Source organism: Sminthopsis crassicaudata, chromosome 1 (assembly GCF_048593235.1).
Source record: "Sminthopsis crassicaudata isolate SCR6 chromosome 1, ASM4859323v1, whole genome shotgun sequence".
NCBI lineage: Eukaryota > Metazoa > Chordata > Mammalia > Dasyuromorphia > Dasyuridae > Sminthopsis > Sminthopsis crassicaudata.
The window spans coordinates 279,989,554-280,009,769 of NC_133617.1; the positions used below are offsets into that span (position 1 = coordinate 279,989,554).

Consider the following 20,216-nt stretch of genomic DNA (forward strand, 5'->3'; position numbering starts at 1 on the left):
CATATATCTATATCTATATGTCTATATGGATATAGATATACACACATGTATATGTACATAAAACATGTATGTATATGTGAATTTGTGTATATATATATATATAGATATTTGTGTGTATATATATATATATATATATATTAAGTAGCTACCAGAAAGGTGTCTTGGTGGAGAGAACATTGTATTGGAAATCAGAAAGCCATATTTCTGAGTTCAAATCTGACCTCAGCCATTTATTAGCTGTGTGACTCTGGGCAAGCCTCTTAATCTGTAAAATTAACTCCAGATCTTTGCCAAGAAAACATCAAACAAGAAGAGTCAGTCTTAGCTGAATAAGACTGAACAAAATTCAATAGCTATTGTTTGTACACTTCTTAAATATTGAGATACACCTGAAAGTCAGATAAAAATGTTTAACATCTGTGTAAGAAATGACCAACAGGATGACTTCAGAAAGGCCTGGAGAGACTTAAATGAACTGATACTGAGTGAAATGAGCAGGACCAGGAGATCATTACATACTTCCACAACAATACTATAATGATGATCAATTCTGATGGATGTGGCCATTTTCAACAATGAGATGAACCAAATCAGTTCCAATAGAGCAGTAATGAACTGAACCAGCTGTACCCAGCAAAAGAACTCTGGGAGATGACTATGAACCACTACATAGAATTCTCAATCCCTCTATTTTCATCCACCCGCATTTTGGATTTCCTTCACAAGCTAATTGTACATTATTTCAAAGTCCAATTCTTTTTTGTACAGCAAAACAACTGTTTAGTCATGTATACATATATTGTATTTAATGTATACTTTAACATATTTAACATGTATTGGTCAACCTGCCATGGCTGGAGGGAGAAGGAGAGGAAAATTAGAACAAAAGGTTTGGTAATTGTCAATGTTGTAAAATTATTCATGCATATATCTGGTAAATAAAAACTATTAAAAAAAGAAAAAAGAAAGGTTAAAAAAAAAGTTTAACATCTATCTTAACTCCTCTCAAGTAAGTCTGTTTAGAAGCTAGAAAAAGTCTGTTACTGAAATTTAAAGAAATTATCAGCTACTCAAAGAAGATAGACTCCTTCTAAGACTCAGTCCAGGTGCCACTTCCTGAAGGAGGCTTCCTTCCCATCCTCCCCCAATTTGCCCACCTTCACTCGTTACTGCTCTTTCTCTCTTCTGAAATCAGTTTTATACTTTGCATTTGTTCATATTCCATTCCTCTATATAATGTATTAAATTTGCTGAGGATAGGGACTGGATTTTTCATTTTTATTTTTGATCTTTGTGTTTCCAAAGTAAAGTCCCTTGCACATAGTAAGTAACTGACAAATCTTTATTGGAATGGATTGGATGAAAAGGAACTGAATAGAATTGAACTGAATGAAATATGTGCTAGTAGGAGTAAAGGAAAAGATAAAGAAGGTGTGTAAGAAGTAACTTCTTTGTTAGCTCTAGAGAAACAAGCCCCTGCAAGAGGAGGTCTGGAGTGACAGGCAGTGGGGAAGCTCCTTTCCTCATCACTTCTTCCTGGTGGCCCCTAGGACTAGAGGCATTCAGTTTTTCAGGTGTGCATTCCTCTGTCCAAAGGTGGCCACAAGAGGATTAAAACTGCACCACCTGGGACGGCCTAAGATTTCTCTGACCTTGGCAGTATTAGGTGATAATCTTTCCTAGTAAGGAATTCTTGTTCAGGGTCATGATTGCAGTTAGTGTAGCCCTTCTTTCCTTCAGCTTCCATGCACCAGAGTGCCATCTCTCTCATTTTTGCTTAAAAGCTGTTTTCACCATTATCGTAGCCTCAAAGCCCCCATACTTCCCCCATGCTTACTAATCTTTCTGCGTATGGTATGTGATGGGCACTGAAAGCCAGTAACATTTCCCCACCTGCTTGTCTTCAAAACAATTATACGCCTTGAAGCCCAGGAACAAAGCAATTAATAATGTTCTGAGATCATATTCCCTCCTATTCCCATGTCCTGGCTGATGAGTTGTTTCTTTGTCCAGTTAAAGAAAAGTATTTCTGGAAGAATAAATGGAAGAGAATTGAAACAGAAGTGGGGAATTCATAGACTGGAGTTGGAAAAGACCATTTAGTCCAACCTCTTCATTTTGCAGATGAGGAAACTAAGTCCCACGGGGTGTAAGTGGCTCGTGGGTGGTCCCAGAGATAGTAAGTGTCAGAGATAGGAATCAGACTCAGGTTCTCTGAGACCAGACTCACTGCACTGCATTCACATTCCTGTCCTTGTCTGTCTAGCCACTCAAACCCTGCAAAATTTCCCCTACAATATTCCTTTTAGAACCTACAAATTCTTCCTTAGAGTATTGCATTCACTCCTTTGCTTGTACTTATTTAAGAAATAATGTAAAACAAAGACCTGTGATTTCATCAGCATGGGGGACTCCCTTCACTGAATTAATAGTGTCTCATTTGTAAAATGGGTATAGTAATGACACCTGGCCAGCTAGGTAGCTTATTAGAGATGATACAGTTCCTAGAGGCAGGAAAACGTATCTTCTTGAATTCAAATCTGACCTCAGAGAACTTACTAACTGTGTGACCCTGGATAAGTCACTAATCTTGTTTGCCTCAGTTTTCTCATCTGTAAAATGAGCTGGAGAAGAAAATGACAAATCATTCTAGTATCTCTGTCAACAAACCCCCGAAAGGAATCACATACAATTGAAATGACTGAACCACAAATGATATCTACCTTACAGCATTGTTGTGATGATCAGATGAGATATACATATGAAGTAGTTAGGAAAGCTTAAAGTAATGTGTAAATATGTGGATCAACAACCAGCTAAGATCAAGATCTAGATCTTAGAATCATAGATTTTGAGATAGAAAGGACTTCAGTGGGGGCATTTAATACATCCTCCTTACTTTACAGATGAGGAATTGAGGGACAGAGCATTTATGTGACTTGCCCAAGATTATATATCTAATAACATAAATGGAAATCAACATGATTCTAAGTATACTGCTTTCCAGTATTCTACACTAAATCTTTACTTTGATAGATGCATTTGGTTAGTATCTGGTCTATTGACTCTATCTAGCATGTTTATCTTAGATTATAAGTTTCAAAAAAGGCAGACTAGACTCATTTTATTAATAGCAGCAGCAATAGTTATGGTAGCAGCAGAAAAGGCAGCAGCATCAGTAGTCATCATAACTTGCATTTCTTAACACTTTGTAATTTTCAAAGGGCTTTCCTGCTCATTATCTTACTTGAGCTCACAATATAACACCATAACAAAAAAACAAACAAACAACAACAACAACTACAACAACAACAACAACAACAACAAAAACCAACCCAAATTTTTTTTGACAAGGTTGGATCATTGATGCTAACATGATGTGCTTTTCTTTTTTACCTTCCACTGGAGATTCTCTTTCTTGCTGCTTAGTCTTATCCAACTCTATGACTCTGTGGACCACACTATGCATAGATTTTCTTGGCAAAAATACTGGGGAGATTTGTCATTTCCTTCTCTAGTAGATTAAGGCAAACAAAGGCTGCATAGCTAGTCTGTGTCTGATACCAGATTTGCACTCAGGTTTTCCTGACTCCAGACCCAGGGCTTTGTTCCTTGAGCCATTTATTTATATGAGTGGGGTAGTGGTTGTTGTGGTGGTAGAATTATGATTTTCTGAAAATAAAATATAGTTTATACTAATACTTTTTGTTTTCCTCCAAAAGGAGGAAATTTGATTTTACATGGCATGATAGAGAGCATACCTCCTTTTATTTATTATTTTCTCTCCAGTATTTCTCCATTAAACTTATTTAACATGTTAAAGCTTGATTGAATAGATTATATACAAGAATTATGCTTATACTTTGTGGGTGAGTGGTACTTTTCCAAGATTGAATTCTAAGAACATATTTCTTGTTTTTTAATAATAATTTCTTTTATTTTCAAAACAGATATTTGCTCTGTATGACAACATAACAGGAAAAAGTAATTTATATTTTAAATTGTTACATCAAAAGTTAGAGTGTAGATTGTAAAAGTAAAATGATTTATAAGATCATTAGCTATATTGTAAATCATTCAGCACATTTTTAAAGTATTCACAATGCCTGCACAGACTTGAAATATAAGGAATAATTCTGAGAAAAATTATATTACTTGTCAGGAAAGCAAGGATGGCATGGGATGGAGAGAAGGCTAAGACAGTGACCCAGTGATGGGCGGATTGCTTCTCTTTTCCAGGCGGGATGTCTTAACATGGGACAGTGTGTTGAAGGAAAAATTAGAAGCTGAAAGGAAGGCCTTTTTGAAGGTCCCATGTAAACTGAGTATTCCAAAGGCCATTAAATTATCTAGTTCAGAGACAATGGCAAGTAACTGAGGAAATACCACAATCAACTTTGGGCAGTCCTCTGATTCTTTTTTCTCCATCCTTAGAATGTGGATACTTTAGGAACCAAGAAAAAAACAAATTTTTACTATATGTATCCCATCTTAACCCTGAAATCCTATAGGAATTTGTTCAACAGAGACCTGGAGAAATCTTTCACCTAGATAAGGAGATACTTGGTAGGAGTGTTTTTAGCAGAAAACTGATCATCTTAGGGGACAGAAGACTATCTTCCATGAACTTTGAGACTCTTGTTTCTCAAGAGTCCCACTGGACCATGGTCATCTATAGCTACAATAAAGATATATACAATAATATCATGTAGACTTTACTCTATCTTTAGCTGAGTGTCAATAATCTTAACTTAATGCTTAGATTAAGGATTAGGATAGGTTTCTCTGTCCCATTCTTGGAAAAGATCAGTTTACATTCCAATCTGAAAAGAGGGCAATGCCAAAGAATGTTCAGATTACTGGCATTTCACATGCCAGAAGGCAATGCTTAAGATTCTGTAAGCTAGAGTTCAATAAGATGTGAATCAAGAATTACCAGAAGAGTAAGTTGATTTTCAAAGAAGCAGAGAAGCCAGAGACACAATTGTCACCATTTACCAGATTATGGAGAAAACAGGGGAATTCCAGAAAGACCTATACTTTTGCTTCATGGACTGCAGTAAAATCTTTGACTCTGTGGAGCATAACAAAATGTGTCAAGTCCTCAAAATGATGGAGATATGAGATCACCTTACTTGTCTCCTGAAGAGCCTGTATAAAATTAAAAAGCAGCATTTGGGACTGAATATAGCAAACTGCTTTGGTTCAAGACTGGAAAAGGAGTATGGGAAGCTGTACATTGTCACCTTATTTATTTAACTTATATGTAGAATATGTCAAACAAATGCCAAGCTGGATGAATCAAAAAGTGAATCTCAGTAATCTCAGATATACCAATGACATCATTTTGATGGAATAAAGTAGGGAAGAATTAAGAAGTCTCTTGATCAAGGCGAAAGAAAAAAGTGAAAAGGCTGGTTTGAGGCTTAACACTTAAAACTAAAACTAAAACAAAACAAATAAAAACAAAACTAAAATCTTGATAATTGGTCCCATCACTTCCTGGCAAATGGAGTGAAAAGAAATGGAAACTTTGGCAGATTTTACAATTTTGAGCTCAAAGATAATTGCAAATGATGTCTTCACATATGGAATTAAGAGAGGCTTGCTCCTTGAAAAGAGTTAAGGCAAATTTGGAGAGCATACTAAAAAGCAGAGACATTATCTTGCCAACAAAAGACCAAATAGTTAAAGTTTTATGTTTTATGTTTTGCCCTTAGAAGCAATTTATGGTTGTGAGAGTTGGATTGTTAAAATAAAATAAAATAAAAGCTGAGTGCTGCAAAATCAATACATGTGAATTATAGTTCTGGAGAAGATTTTTAAGAATCCCTTGGACAGCAAGAAAACCAAATTAGTTAATATTTAAAGATTTAATTCAGATTATTCATTGGAAATTTAAATTCTAGAGATGAAGAATACTTTGGCCACATTATAAGAATATTGTTGGGAAAGATTAAAGACAAAAGAAGAGAATAGCAAAGGATGAGATGGACAGTGTCATGGAAGCAACAAACATGAGCTTGGACAGACTTCAGGACTTATTAGAGGAGAGAAAATGGCTAGATATGGTATGGTCCATGAGGTCAGAATGTTTGAACTTTGACTGAATGATTGAACAATAACACAGTGTCTTTATAGTCTGCCCTATTTATTCCCAACATTGAACTCCTAAGTGACAAAAACTGTGTCATAAACCTTCATATCCCTTAATGTTTATATATTTATATACATTAGATGATCACTAAATATCTGCTAAATGTATTCATTAAATAGAGCATAATGCCATACAACCGTGATTATGTTAAGGCTCTCTCAAAATTTCATTTGGGTTTTAGAAGAAGGATATTCAGGAAAGAAATTTCAGATTTTTTTTCTCTAAAAAAAGCATTGGATGCTGTACTGGCATTAATTCATTCTCATGAAGTTTTCTCACATGTAGGAGAAAATCCAAAACACCAGAGAGAATGGTGGAGGTAACAAAAATTTTTCTCTACATGGTCACATGCTATTTTCTATGATTTTTTAAAATATGGTAATAGCAAGACTATTGTCAAAACAAAGCCAAGGAGAAAGGTAAAGAGATATAAAAAGATAGAAGGTATTTTTTAGTACATTGTTTCTAATCAGATTCATTTTTGAGTCATTCAAAATTTAGGAAAATATACAGTACTGAGAATCTTTAAAATAATTAATTGAGAACCTGTTTTGTATTTTTCTTTCAGTATACTTAGAAACTCAGTGAGTTTCAATAATTGGTAAAATTAGGTGGGGGATAGACTATATGATACCAAATTCTTCCTCTAAAATACAATGAACATATAAGTCTTTTAATAAGTTTGAGCTCAAAAATCAATTTGTATCTAATACACACACACACACACACACACATACAGAGAACACATAGGAAAAAGCATGTAGAAATCCAAATTTGAGCTTTGTACTTTAACTACATTGTCAAGAAGGACTACAGAAGAAAGGAATAAGACAGGAATTCTCAGAGATGAACCATGTTCAGTTAAAAATTCATCTGAAACTCCAAAATGACTTGCTGAAGAATTTCCTCCCATTCATTGACCTCACTTAATTTAATTTTAAAATTCTGTTTGCTTCCCTTAATTTCAGTATATACTTTGTTCCATCCTCTCAGGATTTTCTAGAGGCTAATGTATTCTCTTCTGTCTCATAATATTGACTCCTTAGAGTTTATCATGCATATCCATCTATGTATCTCATCCTCCCTTTGGCTATATCAATACCTTATATATCTTAAACTTAACAAGTTCAAAACTAAACTATCATCATTTTCCCCATCAAATTCTCCCCTCTTTCTAACTTCTCTTTTACATCTGTTCAATCACCTCAGTATGGCTTAGGTATCATTCTCACATAATTAATCTTTCAGATTCTCTATAACTAATTGCCAATCTCTGCCAAGTCTACTTTCCTTGACGCTTTCATAGATGCTCTCTCCTTTGCCTTGACATTGTCACTTCCATGATCCAGACCCTCATTACTTCAGGGATTATCCCAATAGCCTGCTGCCAAAGCTTCTCCCTATTCCAGCCCATCCCAGCTGTCTCCTGTCAAACACATCCTCCAAAAGGACATATTTGAACATGCTACACCACTATCCAATAGAATCCAGTGACTCCCTATTAACTCCAGGATCAAATATAAAATCCTCTGTTTGGCCTTTAAAGCCCTTTGTAATATGGCCTTTACCATGTTTCTTCACCTGGTTTGCCTTTACATATTCTGTGATTCAGTGATGTAAACTTCATTATAAAAATATTTCGTTTTCTGATTCTGGGCATTTTTGCTGTTTATCCCTCAGGCTTGGATCTCATTTCCTCTCCATTTCTTCCTCTTGCTTTGTTTTTGTCTCCCCAAGTCTCAGTTAAACTACCAACTTCTTCAAGAATGTGTTTCTAGTATTCTTTAATCTTTGTAACTACCTTCTATGATTATCTACAATAAACAACTATGATAAATGATGCTGTTCATTACTTATATATAGCTGGTTATGCATTGACTGTGAACTTCTTGAGAACAGTGAGTGATTTTTTTTTTTCTTTTTTGTATCTCTAGCACTTAACACAGTGCCTGGCTCAAAGTACATACCTAATAAATACTTCTTTACTTGAATGCAATCTTCTTGACAGCATAATTTATTTTATATCATTTCATAACCTTATTTTATTCATGTTTTTAAATGAGCAGCAAAATGCCTTTCCCAAAGTGTTGAATGCATTTCTTAAATTCATCTCGTTGAATACTTATACCTTTGGACAAAACCACCCGAAGTGGTTTGTAGGTACAAGTACATCATATAAATACAAATAAATCTACTAACACTGTATTAGCATTGGGAGCACTTAATATGTATTAATTAACAATTAATTAATTAAACAACTGTATGCAAATAACAGAAGGAGGCATACATTTAAGTAACATGAAAATAGCATATTAGCTTATATTTTTAGATATTGACTAAAGATGTTAGTGACTTTAAAAGGACTTAATATGTTTTGTCTTCTGAATTATGATAATATAATATTATAATAACATAGTAATTAAATTAGTTAAATTTTAATTAAAATATTTTAATGTTATGATGATATGATACTATAATATCACAAGTAATATTATGGTAATTTAAAATTAATATTAGATTAAAAACAATCTGTTCAAATAGTGTTTTATGTTCTGTTTCATGTTTGCATATATATATATATATATATATATATATATGTTTCTATATATAAGAGAAAGAAAGAGACAGCATGATATCATATAAATAGCATAGAATTTTCAGAAAACTGGCAAATAATGTTCATTATGATTTAAAAGAACATTAACAATAATGACAACAACAACCTAAAGTCAACTAGGGCAGGTATATTTTTTCCTCACTGAAACAAGCCGGTATTGAAGAAGTTAAATTGTTCAAGGTTAACTAGCCTAATCTGAAAGAGAGGAAGTTTACCCTTCATTTCCCCACAGATTCTCTTTAATTTTGAAGTCACATTGACAGGTGGCCTCATCACTCAGGGCATTACAGACCACCTTGAAGATATCAGCACCAGTGGCCTTTGAAGTCAGAATAATCAACAAGCCATTTGATCCTCTATCAGATGCAATGCCTCAACAGAAAAGGGCAGCTCTCAGGTATACTGATTGTCTATCAAATGGGGATAACTTGATATGGCTTACTGGGATAAATTTATAGACCTCTAAAGGGACAATATAGTCTAGAGTAATTTGCATTATAAGCAGATTTCACTTAACAAGAAATTGCTGTTATTTTCCATTTATACCCTCATTGAAATTTGCCCTTGAAGATTTCCATCAAGGGATGAAATGGTTAAATATCTATGTATGCATGTGTAAAAAATTAATTTGCTTTCCTAATAGGAAAATTGTTATGTTTTATGGGCAGATAAAAACACTTTATGAACTGCAATGATGCAATCAATGTTTTGCTTCATAAAAATCACAGATGGTCCAGATAGAGGAATCAGATTCTACTTCCTCTAAGATATATGAAGGACAAAAAAGGATATGTGTACTGGAAGAGGGTTTCTTTTTCTCTGAAACAGAACAATGGAAAGGAACTTATTTCTGAATTTTGAACTTACTTTTCTACTTGATTATTACTGTTAAGATGCTTCCTCATTAAACCTAAGAGACCTCTATATTTTTTAAATTGACTTCCAGTACTTAGCAGTACTTAGTGTACTTAGTTAAGGGCCCCCAAATTTTCATTTACTGAGTCTTTCTACTCTGCAGAAAGCAAACTCCAAATCTTAGTGCCAATAGTTGAAAATTTTCTGCTTATGCAATATTTTGGAAAGGGACAGGAGCAACATTTATATGACTATCAGTGACTCACACATGGCTATATTTCATGTTGAGATAATTAAATGTTATGCAAATACTAGAAAGGAAGCATTTTTTTCCTTAGATGATCCTGATTTTCTCAAGACTGATTATATATGTCATTAGTAAAATGAGACTGTTCTCTCCTTACTATGAAACAGCTATTTGATGTTTCCATGGCCTGGGGGTTTTGTAAACTTCTTTATTTCCAAGTTTACAGGTTTGTCATGCCTTGTAGTGTGTGTGTATGTGTGTATGTGTGTGTGTTTGGAGGGGGGTTCACACCAAGTCCCTGACAGGAGACAGCTCCCATGATTTATTGTATGCTGAGGAAACAATATTGTGGCTGTTACCTGCACTTCATCTCTCATGATCCTGTGACAGCTGAGGCCTTGAGCCTCATTGCCCCCGGTCATATCTTTAAGTAGCAACTTTGACACTGAGAGCAAATGGAAGGGGGAAAGAGGAGGGGGAAGAGGTGTGGAGCGAAAGAAGAAAGCATCTGAGGATTGATTGTAGATAGCTTTCTTGGAGGGGAGCTTAATCTGATTTTTCATTAAGGCCGGAACAGACAATTTTTAAGGGATTTATTTTTATTAGGGAGATGTTTCTTAATAATTCACTCCTTCAATAATCTAATCTTTGTATTTGTGCAAAGCAAAGAAAGGATGTGAAAAGAGGTGAAAAACAAAAGGGAGGGGGAACTCAGCATAGTTTTTTATAATCTCTTCCATGCCTACAGAGATTTAAAATAAAGGGGAGGGAGAGTATACAGAGAGGTGGTAGGTCCAGCATTTTTTTTTTTTTTTTGACCACCACAGGAGCACTTGCCATTGTGAGTTCTCTATAAAATAGTCTTTTTGGCAAGTGTACGTTTGACATTTAAACAATGTGGCCAACTCAAAGCAGTTGCGCTCTCTGCAATAGAATTGATTTATTTTAAGAAAGGACCTCAGAGTCTGATATCTTAACCTGACGGGTGATCTTCAGAATCTTCCTAAGACAATTCAAATGGAAGCAATTCTGTTTCTTAACATGGAGTTGGTATACTGTCCATGTTTCACAGGCATACTACTTTGCCTGTGAAACTGTGTTTTGCCCTAATGAATAGAAGTTTGGATAGCTGAAATTTTGCAATATATTTTGGAGATTAAGGCCAACCCAAATCACTCTAGTTCTCATTGATTGACCAATACAAGAGCGTAGACCAAGCCTCACTTGGTCACTGGGCCCTGATTTACTCAGAGTGAATGTAAATTACAATTATTTCGGCCAGAAACCCGGAAGGTCTTCCCTTATACACACACACACACACACACACACACACACACACACACACACACACACACACAAGATCATTGTCTTTCCATTTTTTACTTAGCCTTAATCATAGATTGGACATTTCCTTAGTCAAACTGAAACCGTTTAAAGACTTTACTTTAAAAAGAACTGTCTCCAACTACATCCAGAGCCATCTCTAGTCATACTGATCTATATCTCACCCTTGGACTCAGATGATTCCAGAGGAGGCAGGTGACTTTGCACAGCTTAACTTCACATAAATCCAATTCACTTGCATGTTGTAGCATCCTGTCCCGATATCATGGTCCTCTTTGAGAAAAAAGAGACAAACAAGAAGTCTAATTTTATACTATCCTTCCACAAAAAGGGAATGCAGAAAATTATCTGCACCTCTAATAAGGTATAAAATAATCCACTTTTAAGGAACACGGTATAACAAAACAAAATAAAACCAAAATGTGGGGTTACATCTAGTATCTCTACATATTCCCACATTATTAATTTTAGCTGAAGAAGGATAGTTATTAAGTTGAGGAAGGAGGATTATTCCATTGCTGGTAGAGTTTGTAAGCATGTTCTACAACATGAAATTTAGAAGTAATCTCAAAAGTTACTGAATACGAGTCATTGTACAGATGTGTTACTGAATTATAAATTTCTTAAAGGCAGAATCTATATCTTGTTTGATTTCTTACAAACAGGAACTGTGTGATGGCTATAATCTCTGTTGCAACTCTCTGGGTTTTATATGTAGTAGACACTCCATAAATGTTTCTTGAATTAATTATCTTTAGATCATTGCATACAAAGTAATACATAAGTTCATTTGTACACTTTCTTGCTAAATTGAGAGTTGCAATGGACATTAGGTTTGGTCCAAGTTTCCTTCTGATCTTATGATATTTACTCTTGTACTGTTGACAGTATGAATACATCAAGGATATAGAATCTATTCCTACCTTTTTCATTAACTAGCAGCATGACCTTGGACATGCAACTTGTCCTCCTTGAAGGATTTACTTCATCTGTCAAATAAGAAGCTAGAGACACAGGATTTCTAAAGTCTGTGATTCTAAGGTGATCCCTTACAACTCACTAAGGAGGAGCTTGTCCAACCAGTTATCAGCTTATAATAAATATGTAAGAAAGCTCTTTTGATTGAAGATTTTTTTTAAAAATGAAGGCTAGAAATTTTGTTTGTTCATGTTGATAGATGGAAGTCTCCTTTGTACCCTCATATATTTTTTTTTCTTAATGATGCTTATGGTACTGGTGGTGGGGTGATAAAAAAGACATATTAGAATTGGATTTTTCACTATGTCTCTCTGTGTCACATATATACTTAAATATATACACATACATTGACCAAACACTAGCAATATTTTAAAGCATACTGTACTCTATGGATTAAAAAAGAAGTCTTTTCTTAGTTGCTGGGGATAAGCCCATGCTGAGGACTATTTCTGGAATTTTATAATGGAATTCCTTTAGAAACAATGTGCAGCAGAGATTCTAAACTTTTATTGTGTAGTACACTCCGTGGGCAATGAGAGGGACTCTACAGACCCCTACTTACAAAAATGATCTTAAACACATAAAAGAAAATATATAATATTTCAAAGAAGCTAATCATATTAAAATGCAGTTATTATTTTTTTTTCCTTCTTCTTTTAAACACATTCATAGACCTCAGATCAAGAATACTTTATCTGCAGGGCTGAAGTTATACTACTTAAAGATGAAAATTATTTTTTCCTAGAAAGGGAAAGTCAAACTTATCTATGATTAGCAAATGTATTTGACAGTTGGCTGAAATACAGAAATAGAGAGAAAATTATGAGACATTTCTTTACATAAAATTTACATTGTATTTTCTTTTACTCTTTTTCTTTATTTTAGAAAGGTAGAAAAACTATAATTAAAAAATAGGTAGCTATGTAACATAATGGATAGAGTGCAGGCCCAGTACAGTCAGAAAGACCTGTGTTCAAACCCAGCCTCAGACACTTAATTAGCTGGGTACCTTGGACAAATCACTTAACATGTTTGCCGCAATTTCCTCATCTATAAAATGGAAATGATGATAGTACCTACCTCCCAGGCTTATGCAGATCAAATGAGATTTTAAAGGGTTTTAGCTTAGAGTCTGGCAGATTGTAGATGCTTTAAAATCCTAGCTTTTAATATTATTGTTATTAAATAGTAAATTCAAGTACACCTTCAAGTACAGTGGGGTTACCATATTTGGATTTTAAACCAGCAATAGATGTGCTTTCTACATAAGGAATTAGTAATGTTAGTATAGCAAACAAAGATCAGAGAAGCATCTACAAGAGAGAAGGTCCATGTTGTAGGTGACACAGAACATGAATCTCAAAGTTATGGGGAAAAATCCCCCAAAACACACAACTTTGAAGCTTTTAATTATCTTCCCCTCCCAAAATGTAAATCAAAAGAATATCAATAACTACCAAACTATATGACTGCTTTCTCATTGATAAAATCTTTTTAATAAAAAAATATCTATACCTATATTGAAGGTGCTATTGATGAAAATATAAGAAGGGAACACAAGTGATATTCTATAATAAATCAAATGAGTGACGAACTGGGTAAATAAATACATTAAAAAAAACATTTATAAAGCACTTATTTTGGGTCAAGTATTCTGCTAGTCCATGGAAATACAAATAGAAATGAGACAATCCTCCCTTTCAAGAAGCTCACATTCTAATTTTCAGAGACACACATAAAAAGGGTTCCCATGTAGGGTAGCTAGAACAATCCAGTGGTCCCAAGAATATAAATGCAGGATGAAAGATTAGGCCTGTGGTTCTAATAATACATTGGAAAGAAATGACAATGCATGAAGGTATAGAAGATTCAGTTGTAGAACAAATGGTAAGACTTAGAGGTTTTTCATCTTATCAGAAAAAAATCTGTTAGCAATTCCTTGCTCAACCAAAAGAGACCTTGGAAGGGTAGATAGAGACATTAGAGGGAACTAATTCACCATCTTGAAAGGCAAAGAGAGAATCTAAGGTTTGAAGTGAAGTGGGGACTCAGACTCTCCCCCAGATTGATGAGGATCATAAGGCAATATTCAGCCAATAGGGATGATTTCATTAGCAAAAGTGATAATTTATGAAAAGGAGAATTTAATCAAGAATCAAAGGATTTCAGAATTGGAAAGGACCTCAGAGATCATTTAGTCTACTAAAGGAATCTTCAGGACAATAGCTTGTTAAAGGGTCACCCAAAAGTGCATTTATATCCTCAACAGAGTTAATTTTTAGGAATCTTATGTTTATATTCAGGAGAAATCTGCCTTTCTACAACATCCTCCCATTGTTGCTCTGACCTCAGAGATCAGCTGACATAAATGTAATCTATTTTCCATCTGACAATCCTTTAACTACATCAAATTACTTATTTCTGTTCCCAGTGCTCCCCCTTTTTACTTTCTAAATTTTCTGGTATAGAAGAGAAAAAGCCCTAAGTCCTTGAACTCATCTTAGAATGACAATAATTTCTGGTTGCCTTTTTCTGAATGCATTCCAATTTCTCAAAGTCCTTTCATAAAATAAACTCCCCTTTTATCAATATTGTCGTCCAAATGTCTCTTTAATTCTATATATGACTTTTTTAGACTAGGATCATTAGGTCTTTTTAACTGTCATATAATACTATATTTTATGTTAGATGTTTTGCCTCACCAGAACCAACCTAATCTCTTTTATATAAAAAGTTATGCTATCTATGTTTACTCATTTTATTTTTCTGTAAGTTATTTCCCTTCAATACAAAGTGTAAAACTTTATATTTATCCTTGTTAAATACAACTGAATGAGATTCAGCTTACCATTCTGGTCCATTAAACTGTTTTTGAATTGTGATTATATTTCCTAGTAGATTATCAGTTTCTCCCAAGTCTGTCATTTGTTAATTAATAAATTTATTATCTGTGCCTTCTTAAAGTAATTTTTTAAAAATGTGAATAGGAAGAGAACAGAGTAGAGGCCTCAACAAAGTAAAACTCTTCTGATACTCCCTTCCAAACAACTTTGAAATAACTCATATAATTAAATTTTTTTTTATCAACAAATCTAACAATAGGTCAGATTGAGGCATTTTAAAGCCTAATTCAATATAGAAGGTCAGCAGGAGAGGTCTGTGACATTAGAATGGGGGCAGCTCAGAACTCACTCAAAAGAAATATTAGTGGGGGGCCTGGGAGGCAAGCATGACAGCAGCAGCAACAGTTTCAGCTCTAGGATATCAATCTAGAAATGATAAGGGGGTCAGTTGATCTAAAAAAGACAGAGGTAGCAATCATTATTTAAAAAAAAAAGCAAGAGCAGAGTAAAATACCTAATTAAAAGAGATGATCATAAAAACTAAACTTTGCTAATATAGACAATGAAGTAATAGTAAGAAGAAAATGTAGCAAGTTTCTCTGATAAAAACTTGTTTTTCAAATATATAAAGAATGTAGTCAAACATAAAAATAAGAGCTATTTCTCATTTGATAAATGGTTAGAGATCTGAAAAATTAGTTTTCAGAAGAAAAAAAAGCAAAGCTATCAAGACTTATAAAATGCCCTAATTGCAAATTAAAACCATTTGCAGTTATCAGTTCACAATTATCATGAATGACAAATGCTAGGGAGATGAGGGAAAATGAGTACTCTAATACACTTTTGGAACATTTTTTCATGAAACTTTTTGTCTTCCTTTTTCACATTTTATTAAAGATAGTTCATTGATTAGAGGAGAAGGAAACAAAATATAAATATGTATGCATATTTATAAATGTTATTTCATTTATAAATACAACATATTTTATATTTATCAATATATAAATTTTTATATATGATATTTATATTTAATACATATATTTATATACATTTATAAATGAAAAGATTGATAAAAACAATAAAAACATAGTTTTAAGCTACTTTTCATTATATTACTATTCCTACTTATACATCTACAATTGGTATGATGAATACTATTGCTGTTGATGATGGTGATGATGATGAATGGTAAAAGTGGTAGAAGTCTCTGATCAAGCAGATTTCTGTATTACCAAACTGTAAACATTATTGAAACTTTCCTTGAGGGTTGTGATTTCCCTTAAACTTACAAACCTAGCTTTGCTGCTACTGATTTTGTTTATGCTTTTTGATTCTTCAAACTGAAAACCTAGAACTGTCTATAATTTTTATTCCTATTTATCATTTTCATGCTTTCCTATGAATGACCCATGGCTACTTTACATATTTGTAATTTCATGAATACATTAAGTAGTAGCCAAGTTGATGGTAATTAATTCTTTGTATATAGTTATGTAGGTCTTGATACCATGGACATATTCTGCCCCTGAGAAAATACACTAAGTCACTAACTTCCCAAAACTTTTGATCTGTTAATTAAACAGTCAATCAATAATCACTTGTTATTTTATTACTGTTTTCCAGGCCGAAGGCAGCAAAGCACAGTGAATAAAGTCAGGAATATTTAAGATTACCTTCATTTTATCCTGTACATATCTTATTTGTATATACTTTTTTGAAATTGATATTATATCCTCCACTAACTATGGGCACGTTGGTGCAAGGGACTGTTTTTGTCTCTCCCCTGCTTTTTAAAATTTCTAGTGTTTTACAGTGTCTAGCACATAGTAGATGCTTAATAAATTTTCATTGACAACTTGACTTCAAGTCCCTTTTCTGATACATGCTGGCTGGTAATCCTGGTTAAGTCACTTAACTTTTCACATCATTCTTGAGTAACAAATTTAATATTAAATGTTAAATTAAATATTTAAAAAATAAAAATACCAGAGAAAATATGTGTAGCTTTCTAAATCAGTATATATAATTTAATTCAATTTTAATTTCTATTTGAGTTTAACACAAGTGATTTAGAATATATGGCCATTATGTCTTTATTTCAACTTTCTACTAAAAGATGAGACACCATTTCCTAGGTGTGTGTAAGTTCCTTGAGATCAGTGACCATTTTTTTTTTTTAATAATTCAGCCCCCTTTTAAAAAAATTAACTGACCTTGTTATTTCTTTTCTTTAATAATATTTTAGTTTTTCAAATACATGCAAAAGTAGTTTTTAATATTCACCTTTTCCTTGTGTTTCACATTTTCTCCCTCTCTTCCTCCTTCCCCTCCCCCAATTAGCAAGAAATCTGATGTAGATTAAATGTGTGTGATTCTTCTAAATATATTTCCAAATTCATCATTCTGAGCAAAAAAAAAAAAATCAGATTCAAATGGAAAAATAAAATATGAGTAGAAAAATAAAAGCAAACAAATAACAACAACAAAAAAAAGGTTTCAATCTTCATAATTCTTGGTGTGGATGGCATTTTCCATCAAAACTATTGGAACTGCCTTGAATTACCTCATTGTTGAAAAGAGCTGAGTCTATCACAGTTGATTATCATATAATCTTCTTGTTACTATATTCAATATTCTCTTCATTCTGCTCATTTCACTTGGCATCAGTTCATGTAAGCCTTTCTAGGACCTTGTGCAATTAGCCTGTTAATCATTTCTTATAGAACAATAGTATTCCATTACATTCATCAGCATAATTTATCCAGTCATTCCCCAATGCATTCACTCAATTTCCAGTTCTTTGTCACTACAAAAGGGACTACTACAAACAGTTTTGTATATATGGGTCCTTTCCTCTTTTTTATGATCTCTTTGGGATACAGATCCAGTAGAGACACTCCAAAATGGTTGGATCAGTTTATAACCCCACCAACAATGCATTAGTGTCCCAGTTTTCCTATATCCTCACCAACATTCATCATTATGTTTGTCTGTCATCTTAGCCAATCTAAGAGGTGTGAAATGGTACTTCAGAACTGTATTAATTAGTATTTCTCTAATCACTAGTAATTTAGAGCATTTTTCAATGACTAGAAATGGCTTTAATTTCATCATCTGAAAAATAACTGTTCACATCCTTTTATCATTTATCAACACTAAGAATTCTTTATATATTTTAAATTCCAATTCTTTATATATTTTAATAAGATTGCCTGCAGAAAATTATTTTCCCTGCTTTCTGCTTTCTTCTAATATCCATTTTGCTTTTTGAATTTTTCCCTAGTTCTTTTTTAGCCATAAATAATTCTCTTCTTCACATATCTGAGAGGTAAACTATCCCTTATTTTCCTAATTTGCTTATAGTATCACCCGTATGTCTAAATCATGAATCCATTTCAACCTTATCTTAATATACTTAATATAGTGTATGTAGTATTAGATGTTGGTCAATTGGTCATGTCTACTTTCTGTTATACAGTTTTCAAGTTTTCCCACCAATTTTTTTTGTCACATAGTGAATTCTTATCCTAGAAACTAGAGTATTTGGGTTTATCAAACACTAGATTATTTTAGTCATTGACTATTGTGTCTTGTGAACCTAAATTATTCCATTGACCCACTATACTATTTCTTAGCCAGTACCAAATAGATTTGATGACTACCACTTTATAATATACTTTTAGCTCTGGTATAATTGAACTGCCTTCTTTTGCATTTTTTCCCACTAATCCCCTTGAAATTTTTTTTTACTTTTTTATTTCCTTTCGGATTCATTTTATTTTTTCTAGTTCTATAAAGTAATTACTTAGAAGTTTTATTGGTATGTTATTGAATATGTAGAATAATTTAGGTAAAATTGTCATTTCTATTTTAATATTAACTCAGCCTACCACGAACAATCGATAGTCTTCCAATTGTTTAGATCTAATTTTGTGTGAAAAGTGCTTTGTAATTGTGTTCATATAATTCCCAGATTTCTCTGGACAAGTAGACTCCAAAATATTGTATATTGTCTGCAATTATTTTAAATGTGATTTTTCCTTCTATCTCTTGTAACTAGACTTTGTTGATAATATACAGAAATGCTGGTGATTTATGTGGATTTATTTTATGTACTGAATACAACTTGCTAGAGTTGTGAATTGTTTCTAGTTTTTTTCTTAGTTGATTCTCTAGAATTCTCATATCATCTGCAGAGAGTGAGTGCATTGTTTCCTCATTAGCTACTCTAATTCCTTTTTTTTTCCTTTTTTTTTTAAATTTTATTTTATAATTATAACATTTTTTTGACAGTACATATGCATGGGTAATTTTTTTTACAACATTATCCCTTGCACTTACTTCTATTCAGATTTTTTCCCTTCCTCCCCCAACCCCTTCCCCCAGATGGCAAGCAGTCTTATATATGTTAAATATATTACAGTATATTCAAAATACAATATATGTGTGTAGAACCGAATTTTTTGTTGCACAAGAAGAATTGGATTCAGAAGGTAAAAATAACAGTTTACATTCATTTCCCAGTGTTCCTTTTCTGGATGTAGCTGGTTCTGTCCATCATTAATCAATTGGAATTGGAATAGCTCTTCTCTATGTTGAAGAAATCCACTTCCATCAGCATACATCCTCGTACAGTATCATTGTTGAAGTGTATAAAGATCTTCTGGTTCAGCTCGTTTCACTCAGCATCAGTTGATGTAAGTCTCTCCAAGCCTCTCTGTATTTCTCCTGTTGGTCATTTCTTATAGAACAATAATATTCCATAACATTCATATACCATAGTTTACCCAACCATTCTCCAATTGATGGACATCCATTCATCTTCCAGCTTCTAGCCACTATGAAAAGGGCTGCCACAAACATTTTGGCACATACAGGTCCCTTTCCCTTCTTTAGTAGTTCCTTGGGGTATAAGCCCAGTAGTAGTATGGCTGGGTCAAAGGGTATGCACATTTTGATAACTTTTTGGGCATAATTCCAGATTGCTCTCCAGAATGGTTGGATTCTTTCACAACTCCACCAACAATGCAAGAGTGTCCCAGTTTTCCCACAGCCCCTCCAACATTCATCGTTATTTGTTCCTGTCATCTTAGCCAATCTGACAGGTGTGTAATGATACCTCAGAGTTGTCTTAATTTGCATTTCTCTGATCAATAGTGATTTGGAACACTCTTT

At 33.5% G+C, this 20,216-nt stretch overlaps 1 long non-coding RNA gene across 1 annotated transcript in view; it reads left to right on the forward strand.

Annotated features, from left to right (window-relative positions):
• Positions 1-8,868: 8,868 nt before the first annotated feature.
• LOC141553987 (uncharacterized) overlaps positions 8,869-20,216 on the forward strand; it is an 88,346-nt gene continuing 76,998 nt past the window's right edge. Inside the window, exon 1 of the long non-coding RNA XR_012485750.1 lies at positions 8,869-9,171. This is a non-coding gene — a long non-coding RNA (uncharacterized LOC141553987). The remainder of the gene's footprint in view (positions 9,172-20,216) is intronic.